Genomic DNA, 21742 nt, shown 5'->3' on the forward strand with positions numbered 1-21742 from the left:
TGCCACTTGGTACACCGTGCCACTGTGCCTAGTCTGTCCCAAGCCCACCTGTACCGGATGCCACTTGGTAGACTACTAACACTACCTACAAACACCAGAAACTAGTTGCAACTCCTAGACAGAGATCATGTTGATTAATAAGTCGAGAGGGGTCGAGTTACCGGAACCCAATGTGTGGTAGTAACTGTTCATGGATCACAAACACAGAACTCAGTTCCTGAGGATGGTTTCAATGAGACAACCCACCATGTACTCCTACATGGCCTCTCACCGCTACCTTTACCAAATCGTGTTCACACACTTAGCTTACACACAGTAGGACATGTTTACACACCTCCGATTCATTCCTGATGAATCAGACCTGACTCAACTCTAAGCAGTAGCAGGCATGACAAACAAGCATGAATGAGTAGGCACAATAGGGCTCAAACAACTCCTACTCATCCTAGTGGGTTTCATCTATTTACTGTGGCAATGACAGGTCATGCAGAGGATAAGGGGTTCAGCTACCGCAGCAAATAACAAAAATGTCGTTGTTGTCCTAATGCAGTAAAAGAGAGCAGGAGCGAGAGAGTAGGATTGTATCGGAATGAACAAGGGGGTTTTGCTTGCCTGGCACTTCTGAAGATAACATAGTTCTTCATCGGTGTCATCGAACTCATCGTCGGAACGTCGTCTACTGAGAGGGGACAAATACTGGCAAACAAGGGAGAACACAATCAATGCAATGCAACAATATGATGCATGAATGTGACATGGCAATATGTTGTGGTTTGAGCTAATGCAACTAGCAACAAGTTAAATGAAGTTGGTTTGAATCCAAGATTCAAATTCAAACTCCATATGTGAAGGTTTAAATGTCATTTAATTGAATTGTCCTAAATAGTAGTCATAAGTTGTTATAACATGCATGAAAATGGTACAGATGGATAGATTGAATTTTTCTAATCATTTTTCATATATAAATTATTAGATTTGGAGCTACGGTTGAATTTCTATGAATTTTAGAAGTTTTGGGCATTTTCTGGAATTTTTAGAATTAAATTAAATCCAGAAAATGGTTAACTGCATCAGCATTGCATCACTATGACGTCAGCGGGTCAACTGCGGTTGACCAGGTCAAATCTGACCAGTGGGGTCCATTGGTCAGTGACACAACTAACTAACCGAGTTAGTTAGTGTTAGGTTAAGTACTAATCTAGGTTAATTAGCACTAACTAGACCTAACTAATAACTAACAAGGGCGGGTCCACACGTCAGTGACTTAGTGGGTTAACTAAAAGTTAGTTAGCACTAAGCTAAAATTAGCAGGGCTCTGGTCCCACCTGTCATTGACCCAGGGGAGGTGAAACCCCTGGTCAAACGAGTCAATCCCGCCGGCGTTGAGTCGCCGGCGAGGCCGAGGCGGCGGAGGCCTTCGGGTTTCTTGCTCTGGCGACCAAATGGACGGAGGAGGGGCTCTACGGATAGCTGGAAGAGCGCCACGTCTTCCTGTGTGAGCGGAAGAGGCTGAGACGGCCCGAGCTCACCGGAACGGAGCTCGCGGCGGTGGCCGGAGTTCGGGTGTGGACGGGGTCGACGCTACGGGGCACTAGGGATTAAACTGGCAGGTGCTACGTGCTCTTGGGGGTTCACCGAGCACGGTGTCGCGCTCAGGCGCGGGCTGTGGTGGCCCTGGCCACGGCGGCAAGGAACCACGGCGGCGGTGAGCTCTCCGCTCCGGTGGACATTGGCGTTAGCGGGAGGAAAAGTGCCAGGGGAGAGAGGGGATCGACGCAGAAGCTCACAGCGGATCGAACGAAGGGGTTGGCGAGCTCGGGGGCGTCCTCGTTGTGGCGAATCGAGCGACGGTGATCTCCGGCCATGGCGGTGAAGACGGTGGTGATGGCGGCGTTGCAGGGGCTCCCGCGTTGCGTTTCTCGGCGAGAAGGAAGAGGTGATCGAGGCGGATCTCCTGGGCACTTCGGGTGGCCGTGAGGAGCACGGTGGCTACGGCGAACGGCGTCGGTGACTACGACGGCGTTCGGCTTTGGGAGAGAGAGAGCGAGGGAGAGGGTGAGGGGAAATTGAGCGGCTTCGGCTCGATCCAGACGTCTGCGGTGAGGTCTTCTGCGGCGTCCACGCAAGCAGGCAGGCAGGAGGTGGCCGGGGCGCGTGGTCGCGCGCACGGGGCACACGCCCGGCGTCCTACTGTCGCGAGGAAGACGGCAGGAGGAGAGGCCAGTGGGCTGGGCCGCCAGCTGAGCTGGGCAGCTGCAGTGCTGGGCCGCACAGGTAAGTTAGCCAGGTAAGCTGTTGTTCTTTTCCTATTTTTATTTCTCTTTTCTATTTCTTCTGAAACTTGATGGCTTTATTAAAAATACTTAGGCACACTCAAAAATCACCAAACTGCTCATGGACATTGTTTGGAATATATCCAACATGGAACATTTCAGTTTAGGATTATTTGGACATTTTAAATATTTTATAGTATTTAAATGCCCAAATTCAAATAGAGTATGATTTAATTCAGAGCCCAAATATGTCATGGAAAAATGTGCATCACCTCTGGCTACTGTTTACAGTATTTTCCATAAATGATGAACATTTTTGAAAGCCATTTGGACTTACTGAAAATATTTTAGGTGAACCTAGTGAATTCCTTTAATGTTAGGGTTTAGGCAATCCCCATTTCAACTTTAAAAGAATTTAAACATGATGCAACACATGACTAGCTAGCTCAGAGCAAACCAGAAGCTAGGGATGTGACATCAGACCCACCGGAAATGCCTCCTTATTACGCACAAAAAAATGAATACTCCCCCTGCTAGCTGGGACACACCTGGTGGGAGGCTGACTTGTGGGTCTACTAAGTTGATGGGGATGGAGGGCTTTATCAACTTAGTCAATATGAACGATTCTAGCTCCAGTGACCGTACGATGTCCATCCAACGACCGTAGTGCTTCTTCAACCTCTAGTCTTCGTGCTCCAACCGCCCAAAGTAGCGCCGGTCGTGCCGCATGCTCCTGCCTCCCGTGGCCGGCTGTGATGCCGCGGAGGCCTCACCGCCCCCTACTACACCCACCGCTGGCCAGCCATCCCTCTACTCACCACACCCCCTATTATTCTGCGATGTCGGTAGCCTCACACCGCAGCCGAACCAGTGAACCCTCGTACTCCTCTTCGCATGGGCATCCACTGCTGCATCTTCCCCGGCTCCGCGTCGTCCCCTTCCTAGGCCTCGTCGTCGTCCACCGCCATGGTGCTCTCGGCGCGGCGTGGTCAATGTGGTCAACAACCGACTTCCATCGGAAGAGTACTGTACATGGAGAGGCTGACAGCTGGGTCCACGGCAACCGCAAGGAAGTGCCTCCTTATTACGCTTAAAATAATTATTCCTCCACTTGACAGCAGGGACCCACCGGACGGGCCACCGTATTTCAAGAAAAAAATGATTCACCCCCTGACTGCTGGGACCCACCAGCTACATCTTCGCACACAAGGAAGTGCATCTGGTAAAAAAATGATTCGCCCCCTGACTGCTAGGACCCACCAGCTACATCTTCGCACACAAGAAGTGCGTCCGGGCCAAAAAAACGATTCGCCGCCCTGATTGTTGGGACCCACCATCTACATCTTCGCATGCAAGGAAGTGCCTAACAGTCGGGACCCACCTGGTCGAAGCGTACGTAGTGTTGTCATTCTGGTCACGAATGTGTACATACATACTGGTGGATGTAGAGGCGCGCACGTGTCGTAGTAGAGGCTCGCACATAGCATGTACATGAACGTACAGCGGCCAGTGTGCAAGAAAGAAAATACGGCCACGTATGTGTACATACGGGCGGGGTCTCAAACGCCTACTCATGCATACGTACGGCCAGGGCTCGTGTACATGGCTGGGTCGGAACGGAGAAACAGCGTCGTCATCGTGTTCATGGGGAGCCAACCGGCTGGGTCGGAACGAAATGCGTTGTCGTGTTCATCGGGGGGGCTTGGACGGAACAGTCGATGGAAACGAGGCCTGGCATACCGCAGAACGGAGGAAACGGCCTTGTGTTCGACCGACCGCGTTCGAAATGGGATCCTGTTCATCGGGAGGGGTCTGGCGTACCGCAAAACGGAGGAAACAGACCTCCTACAGTCGAAACGGGGGTCCTGTTGATCGGGAGGGGTGTGGCGTACCGCAAAATGGACGAAACGGACTTGTGTTGGAGCGCTATGGTCGAAACGGGGGTCCTGTTCATCGGGAGGGGTGTCGCGTACCGCAAAACGGGACTCCACGGGATAATGTTCATCTCCACCGTCGACCTCCTCCAGCCTCCACAGGCTACCGTCGACCTCCTCCCGCCTCCACGGGCTCCTGTTCATCCAGCCTCCACCGCGCGCTACTCCACCGGCTACTGTTCATCCAGCCCTCCACGGGGTCGTCCTGTTCATCCAGCCCTCCACGGGGTCCTGTCATCCAGCCCCAACCGGCTCGATCGATCGGGGTCCTGTTCATCCAAAGGCAACACCACGGGGTCCTGTTCATCCACCCCCACCGCTCACTGTTCATCCAAACCCCCCTGCAACACTCACTGTTCATCCAGAGGCAGCATCGATCGGCTTCAGTTAGCAGCAGTAGCGAAGGAATCGCTCGATCGGGTTTAGTTAACAGTCATCGATCAATCGCTCGGGTTCAGTAACGCTTAGCCTGCAGTGCAATCGCTCGGGTTCAGTTAGAGCCCAACGCCTCGCTCGGGTTCAGTTAGAGCCAACGCCTCGCACACATGCGCGTACGTGTACGAGAGAAACGCGCATCGCTTGGCCCCCGACCACCCACCATAACTGGGAACTCCCCAAAATTTTCCTCGCCCTCGCTTCTACCACGGTTTTTTCCGTCATGGACGGCCCAAAGAATGTCATGCAGCTGCGTCTCCGGCCCGCCCAGGACAAAAATCCCATTTTCTATCATGATTTTTTTTCATAGAAGTAGGAGCCCACCACATCTATGATGATACCGAGTTTTGTCACAATTACCATCATAGAAGTGTCATAAGTATGATACAAGAAAATTTTGTTCGGCCCAAAATGTCACGGATGTGTCTTTTTTTTGTAGTGTAGATTATTGAATACAATTATGGATACCATAGGGAACATGGAAACTGAACACACAAGGGCACAACTTGGTATTGTAAAAGGGAACAATTGATATTTAGTAAAGCAGCTGATCACTGAAACTAAAAGTACTTCATAATTATCCTGGAATTCATGTTATTATAGTTTCACAGTTTAGTTGAGTTTCATAGCTTAGTGGCCTGAAGCACAAGGAATGCTACCCAAACGAAGGCAAGAAGGCCAACCTCCTTCTAGTGAACATTCTTCCAAATGGATACCTACAATATCAGATCAGCTCTAGTCTTATGACTCCTTAAGATGATTGCTTCTAAGGCCAGAGAATATAATGTTCATTGGTTTTTATTTCAGTAGTTCGTCAGATGGGGTTTCATTTCGATCATGATCTGACAGAATTTCAGACTGAGATGCGGCGCCAAGTCCTTCAGGCAGCGGCATGTACTCCTATTGTTCACCTGCAGATAGCTATGGCATTAGATCCCGCAGAAAACTTAAGCAATTTTCCGTGCTTTTTATTGCTCACTTGTTTGCTCTGATTGTTTTGCGGTCTCCTGAATGAATAACCAAATGAAAGGGATTATCACTTATCAGCATCTCTTATGTGGTGTAAAAATGAAAATATAGGTATCCAGAAAATCAAGAACATTACTGTTATGATTATCATCTCTTTCTTCCATGTTTCGATAGCCTTCAGAAAAGCTTTAGTTGAAGTAACTGGAATTTAATTCGGAAATCATTCTGAAGTCAGCTACTATCATAGTTTAGGATTAGCGGTTAATGCACTATCATAGGCGGCGTTAGCCGCTGTTGTGCTGTCATGCATGGCAGCAATTCAGTACACTGACCACTAGATGCCTGGTTACTCATGCAGTGGTTCACAGATCACCCGCAGTACCTTTCAAACCCTTTCTACACTGGAGGAGATTCATATGCCGGAAAGGTTGTTCCACTCATTGTGTAATACGTTTCAGAAGGTGAATTTCTATTCCTAACAACACCAATCAACGCATTGTAGGACCTCTCTAATTTTCTTTACAAGGTTTATATGAATTGTGTGGCAAGTTCTTTCAAGCAAGCTTGAAAAAGCAGATGCATTTTCCATTTTTTCCGAGTCACCGAGGTCGCTTCTAATTTGCTTCTACTATGTGTTAACCACATATCTTGTATAGGTTAGCGTGTAGTTTTGTAACACACTATGAGGCCTTGTGGCTCATGGCATGGTAGTTAGGAGTTTTATCTCTTTTTGTGTTTTATCTCTCTTATCTCCTAAACCTCATGTAATATCTCTCGATGGTTAGCCTCGACTCTGCCATCTCCTGTACCGACTCCCCACAATCAATATATACTCCGCGGGTCTCCATGTATGGAGATTGAGACACTTAACCATAGGTTTCTACATGGTACAGAGCTAGTCCCTTCCATCGCATCTAGCGCCATTAACCTTCACCCACCATGTCGTCTTCCACCTCTGTCATCTCCTCTGGCCTCAACAACAACACATATGAACCTCTTACCCACACCAACTACATCCTATGGCGCGCTCAAGCCAGATCACATATCATGGGCGCCGGCCTATACGGTTACCTCGATCAAACCATCGAAGAACCTTCCAACACAATAACCACCAAGACCACCGACGGCAAGGATCAGGTTGCTGTGAACCCTGCCTATGCCCCCTGGTTAATCCAGGACCAACAAATCATAGCCTATCTTCTCAGGAATCCGTCCAAAGAGGTTCTTGTCCAGGTCGCGTCGCTTGAGCGATCACATGCGGTCTGGAGCGCCCTAGGGAACATGTTCTCGGCTGTCTCCCTCTCTCGCGCCAACAACATCTGATCCGTTCTCACCAACGCACAGAAGGGGTCCCAATCCGCCTCAGCATACTTCGGGCACATGCGCTCGTTCTCTGATCAACTCGCGGCAGCGGGCAAACCCATCAGAGAGCCAGAGCTCATCTCCTTCATCATTGCGGGCCTCGACATGGAGTATCAGTCGATCGTCTCTGCGCTGGACGTCCGCATCGAGCCAATCACCATCGACATCCTCTTCTCCATGGTGGCGAACTTCGACCAACGGGTCAAGATGTTCCATGGCAACGGCGGCGGCACCTTCAAGTTGTCGGCAAACATTGCTTCTCGCGGCCGAGGCAACAAGGGCAACTACCGCAACAAGAAGGGCAACGGTGGTGGCTCCCGTGGCGGCGGTGGCTATGGTGGCGATGGCCACTACAGTGGCACCAGCCACGGCAATGGAGGCGGCGGCTATAACGGTGGTGGAAACTACCACCAGAATAACAACCAAGGCGGCGGTAGGGGCTATCATGGTGGTGGCGGCGGCTACTGCTACATCTTGAGCTTGCATTGGTTTTCCTCGAAGAGGAGAGGGTGATGCAGCAATAGTAGCGTAAGTATTTCCCTCAATTTTTGAGAACCAAGGTATCAATCCAGTAGGAGGCTCCTCAAAAGTCCCACGCACCTACACAAACAAACTGAGAACTCGCAACCAACGCGATAAAGGGGTTGTCAATCCCTTCACGGCCACTTGCGAAAGTGAGATCTGATAGAGATAGTATGATAAGATAAATATATTTTTGGTATTTTATAATATAGATGCAAAAAGTACACATGCAAATAAAAGTAAATTGGGAGCAAATATGATAAGAGATAGACCCCGGGGCCATAGGTTTCACTACATGCTTCTCTCGAGATAGCATAAGTATTACGGTAGGTGAACAAATTACTGTCGAGCAATTGATAGAAAAGCGAATAATTATGAGATTATCTAGGCATGATCATGTATATAGGCATCACGTCCATAACAAGTAGACCGACTCCTGCCTGCATCTACTACTATTACTCCACGCATCGACCGACTCCTGCCTGCATCTAGAGTATTAAGTTCATAAGAACAAAGTAATGCCTTAAGCAAGATAACATGATGTAGAGGGTAAACTCATGCAATATGATATAAACCCCATCTTTTTATCCTCGATGGCAACAATACAATACGTGTCTTGCAACCCTTTCTGTCACTGGGTAAGAACACCGCAAGATTGAACCCAAAGCTAAGCACTTCTCCCATGGCAAGAAAGATCAATCTAGTAGGCCAAACCAAACCGATAATTCGAAGAGACTTGCAAAGATAACTTAATAATACATAAAAGAATTCAGAGAATAATCAAATATTATTCATAGATAAACTTGATCATAAACCCACAATTCATCGGATCTCGACAAACACACCGCAAAAAGAGATTGCATCGAATAAATCTCCACAAGAGAGGGGGAGAACATTGTATTGAGATCCAAAAAGAGAGAAGAAGCCGTCTAGCTAATAACTATGGACCCATAGGTCTGTGGTAAACTACTCACAACTCATCGGAGGGGCAAGGATGTTGATGTAGAGGCCCTCCGTGGTCGATTCCCCCTCTGGCAGAACACCGACGAAGGCTCCAAGATGGGATCTCGCGGATACAGAAGGTTACGATGGTGGAAATTGTGTTTCGGGTGCTCCTTGGATGTTTTCGGGGTACGTAGGTATATATAGGAGGAAGAAGTACGTCGGTGGCCGCCCAAGGGGCCCACGAGACAGGGGGACGCGCCCTACAGGGGGGCACCCTCCTATCTCGTGGGAGCCTTGGCTGCTTCTTGGCTTGCACTCCAAGTCCTCTGGATCACGTTCGTTCCAAAAATTACGCTCCCTAAGGTTTCATTCCGTTTGGACTCCGTTTGATATTCCTTTTCTTCGAAATACTGAAATAGGCAAAAAAACAGCAATACGGGCTGGGCCTCCGGTTAGTAGGTTAGTCCCAAAAATGATATAAATGTGTAAAATAAAGCCCATAAACATCCAAAAGGGGTAATATAATAGCATGGAACAATCAAAAATTATAGATACGTTGGAGACGTATCAAGCATCGCCAAGCTTAATTCCTGCTCGTCCTCGAGTAGGTAAATGATAAAAGAAATTTTTTGATGTGGAATGCTACCTAGCATAATTCTCAATGTAATTTTCTTTATTGTGGCTTGAACGTTCAGATCCAAATGATTCAAAATAAAAGCTTATAAAACATAAAAATAATAATGCTTCAAAGCATACTAACAAATAATCATGTCCTATCAAAATAGCATAGCCAAAGGAAGTTTATCCCTACAAAATCATATAGTAAGGCCATGCTTCATTTTCATTACACAAAATACTCCCATCATGCACAACCCCGATGACGAGCCGAGCAATTGTTTCATACTTTTTAATACGCTTCAGCTTTTTCAACTCTTACGCAATACATGAGCGCAACTCATGGACATAGCACTATGGTGGTATATGGTGGTGGTTGTGAGGACGAAAAGGGAGAAGATAGTCTCACATCAACTAGGAGTATTAACGGGCTATATGGAGATGCCCATTAATAGATATCAATGTGAGTGAGTAGGGATTGCCATGCGACGGATGCACTAGAGCTATAAGTATATGAAAGCTCAACTAAAGAAACTAAGCGGGTGTGCATCCAACTTGCTTGCTCACGAAGACCTAGGGCATTTTGAGGAAGCCCATCATTGGAATATACAAGCCAAGTTCTATAATGAAAAATTCCCACTTAGTATATGAAAGTGACAACATATGAGACTCTCTATCATGAAGATCATGGTGCTACTTTGAAGCACAAGTGTGGAAAAGGAGATAGTAGCATTGTCCCTTCTCTCTTTTTCTCTCATTTTATTTTCTTTTCTTTTCTTTTTTTTCCTTTATTTTTTTATTTTCTTTGGCCTTCCCTTTTTTTGGCCTTTCTCATTTTTTTCTTTTTGTAAAGTCCGAAGTCTCATCCCGACTTGTGGGGGAACCATAGCCTTCATCATCCTTTCCTCACTAGGACAATGCTGTAATAATGAAGATCATCACACTTATATGGATTTACAACTCAAGAATTACAACTCAAAGCTAGAACAAAATATGACTCTATATGAATGCCTCCGGAGGTGTACCGGGATATGCAATGAATCAAGAGCGACATGTATGAAAATTATGAAGGTGGCCTTGCCACAAATACGATGTCAACTACATGATCATGCAAAAGAGCAATATGACAATGATGGAATGTGTCATAATAAACATAACGGCGGAAAGTTGCATGGCAATATATCTCGGAATGGCTATGGAAATGCCATAATAGGTAGGTATGGTGGCTGTTTTGAGGAAGGTAAATAAAGGGTTTATGATATCGGCAAAAGTTGCGCGGTAATAATATAGGCTAGCAAAGTGAAAGGGTGAGTGTGCGTATATACATGGACTCACATTAGTCAAAAAAGAACTCATATACTTATTGCAAAAGTCTACTTAGCGCTCGAAGCAAAGTACTACTACGCATTCCCCAAGAGGGATAGATTGGTAGGAAAAGACCATTGCTCGTCCCCGACTGTCACTCATAAGGAAGACAATCAAAAGACCACCTCATGCAACAAATTTGTCACACAACTTTTACCATACGTGCATCCTACGGGACTTGCCAACTTCAACAAAAGTATTTCTCAATTTCATAATTACCCACTAGCATGACCCTAACATTACTACCTTTATATCTCAAAACAATTATCAAGCATCAAGTTGATCATAGCATCCAATTCTTTTTCTATGATAGTTTTTATTATACCCAACTTGGATGCTCATCATTCTAGGACCAACTTCATAACCATAGCAAATACCATGCTGTTCTAAGAGACTCCCAAAAAAATATAAGTGAAGCATGAGAGACTAGAAATTTCTTCAAAATTAAGACACCACCGTGCTCTAAAAGATATAAGTGAAGCACTAGAGCAAAAACTATCAAGCTCAAAAGATATAAGTGAAGCACATAGAGTATTCTAGCAAATTCTAATCAAATAGGCTTCTCCCAAAAGGTGTGTACAGCAAGGATGATTGTGGTAAACTAAAAAGCAAAGACTAATGTAATACACGACGCTCCAAGCAAAACACATATCATGTAGCGAATAAAAATATAGCTCCAAGTAAAGTTACCAATGAACGAAGACGAAAGAGGGGATGCCTTCCCGGGGCATCCCCAAGCTTAGGCTTTTGGCTATTCTTGAATATCTTGGGGTGCCTTGGGCATCCCCAAGCTTAGGCTCTTGCCACTCCTTATTCCATAGTCCATAAAAGCTTTACCCAAAACTTGAAAACTTCACAACACAAAACTCAACAGGAAATCTTATAAGCTCCGTTAGTGAAAGAAAACAAAACCACCACATAAGGTACTGCAATGAACTCATTATTTATTTATTTTGGTGTTAAACCTACTGTATTCCAACTTCTCTATGGTTTATAAACTATTTTACTAGCCATAGATGTATCGAAATAAGCAAACAACACACGAAAAACAGAATCTGTCAAAAACAGAACAGTCTGTAGCAATCTGTAACTAACGCAAACTTCTGGAACTCTAAAATCCTACCAAAATAGGAAGTACTGGAAAATGTGTTTATTGATCAGCAGCAAAAAGAGTCAATGTAAAAGCACGTTTCTGTGATTTATTGAATTTTTTCTCGTGAGCGCAAAGTTTCTGTTTTTCAGCTGAATCAAATCAACTATCATCATAGTTTATCCTATAGGTTCTACTTGGCACAAACACTAATTAAAAGATAAAAACACATATAAACAGAGAGTAGATGCAAGATTTATTACTAAACAGGAGAAAAAACAAAAAACATAAAGAAAAATTGGGTTGTCTCCCAACCAGCGCTATCGTTTAACGCCCCTAGCTAGGCATAAAAGCGAAGATAGATCTAACGAGTGCCTTCTTTGGCACTAAATTCGTAATTAGCTCGTATGATAGATTCATAAGGTAATTTGACTTTCTTTCTTGGAAAGTGCTCCATGCCTTTCTTTAATGGAAATTGGGATCTAATATTCCCTTCCTTCATATCAATAATCGCGCCAATAGTTCTAAGGAAAGGTCTACCAAGAATAATAGGGCAAGAAAGATTGCAATCTATATCAAGAACGATAAAATCTATGGGCACCAAATTTATATTTGCAACAATGAGAACATCCTTGATCCTTCCCATTGTCTTTTTAATGGTGGAATCCGCAAGGTGCAAATTTAACGAGCAATCATCAAGATCATGGAAACCTAGAATATCACATAAAGTTTTCGGAATTGTGGAAACACTAGCACCCAAATCACACAAAGCAAAACACTCATAATCTTTAATTGTAATCTTTATAGTAGGTTCCCACTCATCATTAAGTTTTCTAGGTATAGAAACCTCCAAATTAAGTTTTTCATCATAAGGTTGCAACAAAGCATCAACGATATGTTTGGTAAAAGCTTTATTTTGACTATAAGCATGAGGAGAATTAACAACGGATTGCAACAAGGAAATACAATCTTTTAAAGAACAATTATCATAATCAAATTCCTTGAAATCCGAGATAGTAGGTTCAATATTATTTGAAGTTGTGATCTCTCCAATCTCACTTTTACCAATTTTAGCATCAAGATCTAAAGACTCCGAATTCTTGGGACGCCTTCTAGGCAAAGTTGATTCATCATCAGTACCATAATCATCAAAATTCATATTGCAAAACATAGATCTAATAGGAGACACATCAATAACTTTAAAATCTTCATCATTATTTTCATGGAAACTAGAAGAACACGCTTTTATAAAGCTATCTTTCTTAGCACGCAATCTAGCGGTTCTTTCCTTACACTCATCAATGGAAATTATCATTACTTTGAGAGACTCATTGATATCATGCTTAGGAGGAGAAGATCTAAGTTTAAGAGAATCAACATCAAGCGAAAGTCTATCAACGTTCCTAGCCAAATCATCAACTTTGAGCAATTTTTCTTCAAGCAAAGCATTAAAATTCTTTTGAGAAATCATAAATTCTTTCACACTATTCTCAAAATCAGAGGGCATCTTATTAAAATTACCATAAGAATTATTGTAGGAATTTCCATAATTATTAGAGGAATTACTAGGGAACGATCTAGCATTAAAGTTTCCTCTATAAGCATTGTTTCCAAAACTATTCCAACTAACAAAATTCACATCCATAGATTCATTATTATTCTCAATCAAAGAAGACAAAGGCATATCACTGGGATCAGGAGGAGTATTTTTAGTAGCAAACAACTTCATAAGTTCATCCATCTTTCCACTCAAAACATTGATTTCTTCTATAGCATGCACTTTTTACTAGTAGATCTTTCGGTGTGCCATTGAGAATAATTTGCCATAATATTATCAGAAGTTTTGTAGCATCTCCTAACGTGATTTCCATAAACGTGCCTCCCGCGGCCGAATCTAAGAGATTTCTAGAAGCAAAGTTCAACCTGGCATAAATTTTTTGTATAATCATCCATAAATTCAAACCATGAGTAGGGCAATTACGAAGCATCAATTTCATTATTTCCCAAGATTGAGTAACATGCTCATGATCAAGTTGTTTAAAATTCATAATATCGTTCCTAAGAGTGATAATCTTAGCGGGAGGAAAATACTTAGAGATAAAAGCATCTTTGCACTTGTTCCAAGAATCAATACTATTTTTAGGCAAAGAAGAAAACCAAACTTTAGCACGATCTCTAAGAGAAAACAGAAATAACTTCAATTTGACAATATTGTTATATGTATCTTTCTTATTTTGCATATCACACAAATCAACAAAGTTGTTTCGATGAGTAGCGGCATCTTCACTAGGAAGGCCGGCGAATTGATCTTTCATAACAAGATTCAGCAAAGCAGCATTGATTTCACAAGACTCAACATCATTAAGAGGAGCAATCGGAGTACTAAGGAAATGATTATTATTGGTATTCGAGAAATCACACAATTTGGTATTATCTTGCGCCATGGCAACAAGTAATCCAACACACAAGCAAACAGAAAAAGCAAGCGGAAAGAGAGGAGGAGATTGGGAAAGAGAGGGCGAATAAAACGGCAAGGGTGAAGTGGGGGAGAGGAAAACGAGAGGAAAATGGAAATAATGTAAATGCGAGGGAGATGGGTTTGTGATGGGTACTTGGTATGTCTTGACTTGAGCGAAGACCTCCCCGGCAACGGCGCCAGAAATCCTTCTTGCTACGTCTTGAGCTTGCGTTGGTTTTCCTCGAAGAGGAGAGGGTGATGCAGCAATAGTAGCGTAAGTATTTCCCTCAGTTTTTGAGAACCAAGGTATCAATCCAGTAGGAGGCTCCTCAAAAGTCCCACGCACCTACACAAACAAACTGAGAACTCGCAACCAACGCGATAAAGGGGTTGTCAATCCCTTCACGGCCACTTGCGAAAGTGAGATCTGATAGAGATAGTATGATAAGATAAATATATTTTTGGTATTTTATAATATAGATGCAAAAAGTAAAGATGCAAATAAAAGTAGATTGGAAGCAAATATGATAAGAGATAGACCCGGGGGCCATAGGTTTCACTAGAGGCTTCTCTCGAGATAGCATAAGTATTACGGTGGGTGAACAAATTACTGTCGAGCAATTGATAGAAAAGCGAATAATTATGAGATTATCTAGGCATGATCATGTATATAGGCATCACGTCCATAACAAGTAGACCGACTCCTGCCTGCATCTACTACTATTACTCCACACATCGACCGACTCCTGCCTGCATCTAGAGTATTAAGTTCATAAGAACAGAGTAACGCCTTAAGCAAGATGACATGATGTAGAGGGATAAACTCATGCAATATGATATAAACCCCATCTTTTTATCCTCCATGACAACAATACAATACGTGTCTTGCAACCCTTTCTGTCACTGGGTAAGAACACCGCAAGATTGAACCCAAAGCTAAGCACTTCTCCCATGGCAAGAAAGATCAATCTAGTAGGCCAAACCAAACCGATAATTCGAAGAGACTTGCAAAGATAACTCAATCATACATAAAAGTATTCATAGAAGAATCTAATATTATTCATAGATAAACTTGATCATAAACCAACAATTCTTCGGATCTCGGCAAACACACCGCAAAAAGAGATTACATCGAATAGATCTCCACAAGAGAGGGGGAGAACATTGTATTGAGATCCAAAAAGAGAGAAGAAGCCGTCTAGCTAATAACTATGGACCCATTGGTCTGTGGTAAATTATTCACAACTCATCGGAGGGGCAAGGATGTTGATGTAGAAGCCCTCCGTGGTCGATTCCCCCTCTGGCAGAACGCCGGTGAAGGCTCCAAGATGGGATCTCGCGGATACAGAAGGTTATGGAGGTGGAAATTGTGTTTCGGGTGCTCCCTGGATGTTTTCGGGGTATGTAGGTATATATAGGAGGAAGAAGTACGTTGGTGGCCGCCCGAGAGGCCCACGAGACAGGGGGCGCGCCCTCCTATCTCGTAGGAGCCTCGGCTGCTTCTTGGCTTGCACTCCAAGTCCTATGGATCACGTTCGTTCCAAAATCACGCTCCTGAAGGTTTCATTCCGTTTGGACTCCGTTTGATATTCCTTTTCTTCGAAATACTGAAATAGGCAAAAAAACAGCAATACGGGTTGGGCCTCCGGTTAGTAGGTTAGTCCCAAAAATGATATAAATGTGTAAAATAAAGCCCATAAACATCCAAAAGGGGTAATATAATAGCATGGAACAATCAAAAATTATAGATACGTTGGAGACGTATCAGCTACCATCACCAGGGCCCCCCAAACGGCAACAACAATGCTCGGCGTCCCCCCAACAGCAACAACAGGGGGCGCAACTTCCAAGGCTACGAGGGCTACGAGGGTAAATGTCAAATTTGCTAGAAAACAAATCATATAGCTAAGGACTGTAATTGGCATTATGCCGATGATGGTGCCCAAAAGAGAAAAAATTGCAGATGTATCCGATACGTCATATGGTGTCGATACCAACTAGTACATGGACACGGGTGCCACCAATCACATTACTAGCAAACTGGAGAAGCTGACGATGCACGAGCAATATCGTGGCCAAGATCAAGTCTACACCGCAACAAACGGTGCAGGTATGGAGATTAGTCATATTGGTCAAGCAGTTATCAAAACCCCACATAAAAACCTTGAGATCAATGAAATCTTGCATGTCCCTAATGCTTCCAAAACCTTGTTATCTGTTCATCGCATTGCCCTTGACAATAATGTTTTTCTAGAATTTCACTCGTTCTTCTTTTTGATCAAGGATCAGGTCACGGAGAGAGTTCTCCATAGGGGCGTTTTTGTGCAAGGGCTCTATGCATTGCTTCCCAAGTATTGCCAGTCCAATAAACAAGTCTATGGTGCCATCAATCTTTCTACTGAAAGGTGGCACAGTTGCTTAGGTCATCCATCTTTTTCTACTATTCATCAAATTCTTAGTAGAAATAAACTCCCAGTTGTTGGTGAGAGAAACTAAGAAACTATTTGTGATTCATGCCAGAAGGCAAAAAGTCATCAATTGCCATATCATGTTTCCACTAGTGTGTCAACCAAGCCCTTGTAACTTTTTTTTTCTGATGTTTGGGGTCCAGCACCCACTTCTATTGGTAGGCATACTTACTATGTGAGCTTTGTTGACAACTATAGCAAGTACACATGGATCTATCTCCTTAAGAAATGATCTGACGTGTTCCAAGTGTTTCATAACTTTCAAGCTCTTGTGGAATGTAAATTCGACAGTAAAATCATAGCCATGCAGTCGGACTGGGGTGGTGAGTATGAAAAATTGAATTCCTTTTTCCAAAAGATTGGTATCTCTCACCATATTTCATGCCCACATGCTCATTAGTAGAACAGTTCTGCCGAGCGCATGCACCGTCATATTGTTGAAGTAGGCCTCGCCCTCCTAGCTTCAGCTTCCATGCCACTAAAGTTTTGGGATGAAGCGTTTCTCACTGCCGTGCATCTCATTAACATGTGGCCAAGTCGTGTTATCTCCAATGAAACTCCCACTGAACGCCTCTTGCATGTCACACCAGATTACACTACTCTTCGTGTCTTTGGTTGCGCCTGTTGGCCCAACCTTCGTCCCTATAATACTCGTAAACTTATGTTTTGTTCCAAAGAGTGTGTCTTCCTTGAGTATAGTGCTCAACACAAGGGTGTTAAATGCCTTGATGTTGCGACCGGTCGTGTCTACATTTCTCGCGATGTCGTGTTTGATGAAACGCAGTTTCCATTCGCCAAACTTCATCCCAATGCTGGTGCTCTTCTTTAGAAAGAAATCCTTCTCCTTCCATCCAGTCTTCGTGTGGGTAATGATAATTGTGATAATCATGTATTGACTAATACTCCTAATCCTTTGCCTGAGTTTGATACAGAAACAAACTGCAGTTCCAATGGTGCAGAAATCGGTCACTTTTGTGCTAAAAACAGTGCTATAGATGAAGCAGCAGAGAACACAGGAAATCTGGTGCAATCTCCTTCGGGATCCGTGCTCCCGACTGCGTCAGACCCGACAATATCCGCCTCCGGATCCTTCCCGCGCCAGGTGGATCGCTTCGCACCCCGCGCCAACCTGACCCGCCACACCATCACGTGTTGCAGCATCGGACCCGTGTGCTCGGTGCACCAATCAGCGGCCGGGGTCTTATCGCATGCGCGCTATGCGCCCACCCCATGGGTCTTCACCAGGCAGGCCCCGCACACCACCACAGTCGCGCCAAATGGGCCCGACACGCGCCTCGAGCTAGATCAGGCTGGCTCGCCCAGATCCTCTGTGGCGGTTTCCTTGACTTCGCCGCATGTGCATGCCATTTACGATCCTGGCAGCCCTGACGCGCCTGCCTCCTCGGGATCGGCTGGATCTGCTACCGCTGTCCCTGCCACCCCTGATGGATCTTCTACACCTGCTCTTGAGCCTTCCATGCTGCCTCGCACTCGCCTTCGTACAGGAACCCTTGCACCTGTTAATTATAAAACAAAATATGGTTTAATTTCTTCTGATGCTGTTACAGGAGAACCACGCACTGTTTCTCAGGCTCTTGCTGGTCCGAAGTGGAAACTTGCCATGCGTGAGGAGTTCAGAGCACTTCAGAAAAATCGTACTTGGCATCTTGTTCCCTTTCGTCCAGGTACAAACCTAATTGATTGCAAGTGGGTTTTTCGCATCAAGTGACGGTCAGATGGTTCTATAGATCGCTACAAAGCTCGTCTCGTTGCAAAAGGATTCAAGCAAAGGTACGGCCTTGACTATGAGGACACATTTAGTCCAGTTGTTAAAGCGGCCACTATTCGCCTTGTTTTATCCATAATTGTCTCTCGAGGTTGGTGCCTTCGTCAGCTAGATGTGCAGAACGCGTTCCTTCATGGTGTTCTGGAAGAGGAAGTTTACATGAAGCAACCTCCTGGGTTTGTTGATCCTGATAAACCATTTCATATCTGTAAACTGGATAAATTGCTCTATGGACTGAAGCAAGCTCCAAGGGCATGGTATTCTCGCCTAAGCTCCAAATAGCATACCCTTGGATTTGTTCCCTCCAAGTCTGATACTTCATTATTTATTTACAACAAATCCAACACTGTTATCTTCGTGCTTATTTATGTTGATGACATCATTGTCACTAGTTCATCTAATGAGGCAGTAACAGCTCTCCTGAAAGACTTGCGGTCAGATTTTGCTCTCAAAGATCTCGGCGACCTGCACTTCTTCCTTAGCATTGAGGTCAAGAGGAATCAGGAAGGTGGTCTTCACCTTTCTCAAGAAAAATATGCCACTGATCTTCTGAGCAAGGCAGGGTTGCAGGGCTGTAAACCATCACCAACACCACTCTCCAGTTTAGAACAATTGTCTCTTGTAGAGGGTGTTCCTTTGAGTCAAGAGGATGGCACCAAATATAGGAGTTTGGTAGGAGCACTTCAATACTTGACACTTACCAGGCCTGACATTTCTTTTGCAGTGAATAGAGTATGTCAATTCCTTCATGCACCTACTTCTACTCATTGGACTGCGGCCAAACATATACTCAGATATGTCAAGAACACATTAAGTGTTGGGTTAACCTTCACCAAGTCAACCTCCACTCTGGTTAGTGCCTTCTCTGACTCTGATTGGGCAGGCTGCTTGGATGATAGGAGGCCTAAGGGTGGATTTGCGGTCTTCTTTGGACCCAATTTAATTTCTTGGTGTGCAAAGAAATAGGCAACTGTATCAAGATCGAGTACTGAGGCAGAATATAAAGCACTGGCAAATGCTACATCTGAAATAATATGGATTAAAGCTTTGCTTAGAGAACTTAGCATATGTTATACACAAACTCCATGTCTCTGGTGTGATAATATTGGTGCAACATATCTTTCTGCTAACCCTGTCTTTCATGCAAGAACCAAAAATATTGAGATTGAGTATCATTTTGTGAGAGAAAGGGTTGCTAGCAAGGAATTGAAGATTCGGTTCATTCCCTCAAAGGACCAAGTTGTAGATGGTTTCACAAAAGCTTTGCCCACAAGATCATTTGAAGAATTTAAGCGTAATCTAAACTTGAGAAGTTCAGATTAAGGGAGGATGTTAAACACATATCTTGTACAGGTTAGCGTGTAGTTTTGTAACACGCTATGAGGCCTTGTGGCTCACAGCATATGGTAGTTAGGAGGTTTATCTCTTTTTTTGTTTTATCTCTCTTATCTCCTAAACCTCCTGTAATATCTCTCGATGGTTAGCCTCGAATCTGCCATCTCCTGTACCGACTCCCCACAATCAATATATACTCCGTGGGTCTCCATGTATGGAGATTGAGACGCTTAACCATAGGTTTCTACACTATGCACGCAATCCTCCAGGAATTGAAAAAAGGCAGCAACCTCACATTAATCTCGAGGCAAGCTATTTCTCTAGCAATCAAACCCTTTGTTATATACAAATAGTGTGTGTGATCATTATAACATCTCTCGTTCTTTTGTTGAGTTAATGCAAATATATATTTCCAGGGCTATCTGGTCGGCAACCCTATGACAGACCCAAAGTTTGATCGCAGCTTCGAGGTTCAAGCTGCTCATGGCTTCGGAATAATATCTGATCAAATATACGAGGTAATAAAAAATCCATTCGCTTTGACCAAAAGTGTGGCGACAAATTTTGTATTGTGTATCAATCTAAAGAATTCATAGCATGTTTTATTTTTCTTCCCAAAGGCTGCAATGAGGAATTGCAAAGGGGATTATGTAAACCACGTGAATTGCAAAGAGTGTAAGATTCATGTATTGACCATTTTTGTTATGAACTTATGGTACTACAAGTGCCAGCACCAGCTAGCTAATTCATGCACATCTCTTCTGGAGCTCATTTATGAAATCCTAGATGCACAGATCTTGTACAAAAAATGTGTCTTCTCCGCGCCAAAGCCCACAAATGATGCGACGACAAGAAAAAGTCTGCTAGAAGAATACATCAAGCTAAATGAGGCGCCTGGTCGACCTGCCGTCGATTGTCTTGTCAGTCTTCCATTATCCTTAAGTGCCAGCTTGATTAAGATGTGACAAAGTCTTATGGTTGTGACACTATTCTCATATCACAGACTTAGCTGGAATTCTTTTCCAAACTGCAGACATACGGTTACCACCTGTCATACTTTTGGATGAACAACAACATGACTAGAGAGGCTCTCGGGATCAAGCAGGTAAAGTCACAATTATGTATCGCTAGAAATATCTTTCAGATTATTCTTGTAGGATTGAACACTGGCAAGTCTAGTAGCAGTATCATCTGAATCACATAGAACTATATTTGTTGACAAATAAGAATTCGCCAAATAGGGGACGATTGGTGAATGGTAAGATGCAAAAGAGAATTCCCCTACAAATATGACATGTCAAGAAGCATGTCATACCATCTCAACCTCACCACGAGAGGTTACCATGCACTCGTGTACAGGTGAGAGTGAGCATCAAAATAAGTTTCCCTGCTCATAATTGCAGCTAATCTTCTTACAGACCTTCTTACTGAAACCTTCTGTGTGCATGACCGTAGCGGAGACCATGATCTCCAGGTGCCCCATCTCAGCACACAAGCATGGATAAGATCTTTAAACTTCTCCATAGTCAGTGACTAGAGGGCATGGCATCTCGCTGGCCAAGCCGCAGGGTCAATTCATCTGACTCCTTTTCTTTGCATTTGTTCATATGGAGAACAAAAGCTTTATGAATAAGCACGGTGTAGCATATTCGTCTATCTTTTCTGATGAGCGATGCTACTTCTTTGTGTGTGCAGATTTACCATGGGATACGTGAACAATTTGACATTTCTAACAGTAAAGGTGGTCTTGTTTTCCTTTTTCTGCGTGGAGTCTTCTTTTCCTCTTTATACCATGCTGTCCATGGGTTGGATTGGATGGTAGAACTGCTATCTGATAGATATATCTAATAAAGCTCCTGATCACTTCTTTGTGTAGGGTGGTGGCCATACTGCTTCAGAGTACAGGCCTGAAGAATGCTTTGCGATGGTCGAACGCTGGCTGGCCAATGAGCCTCTCTGATGATTTGACCATACAATTTTTATCTCTTAGCACAAATCTTTTTGCATTTTGCTTCACCCCACCTGTAAAAATCCACTTAGTGATTTATATCAAAGGAAGTTTTTTTTAACACCCCATCCCTTGCCCCTGCGCAATTAATCACCTCTAATTGTTATCTACCTTGAAGATATATGGAGTCCTCGGGGCCTCCTATTAGTGCGACACGCGTTGGTGAAGGAGCCAACA

General features: G+C 44.0%; 1 pseudogene; it reads left to right on the forward strand.

Annotated features, from left to right (window-relative positions):
* Positions 1-1863: 1863 nt before the first annotated feature.
* On the forward strand, positions 1864-21517 carry LOC123157573 (serine carboxypeptidase-like 4; annotated as a pseudogene).
* The last annotated feature ends 225 nt before the right edge of the window (positions 21518-21742 follow it).

This window comes from Triticum aestivum, chromosome 7B (assembly GCF_018294505.1).
Source record: "Triticum aestivum cultivar Chinese Spring chromosome 7B, IWGSC CS RefSeq v2.1, whole genome shotgun sequence".
NCBI classification, from domain to species: domain Eukaryota; kingdom Viridiplantae; phylum Streptophyta; class Magnoliopsida; order Poales; family Poaceae; genus Triticum; species Triticum aestivum.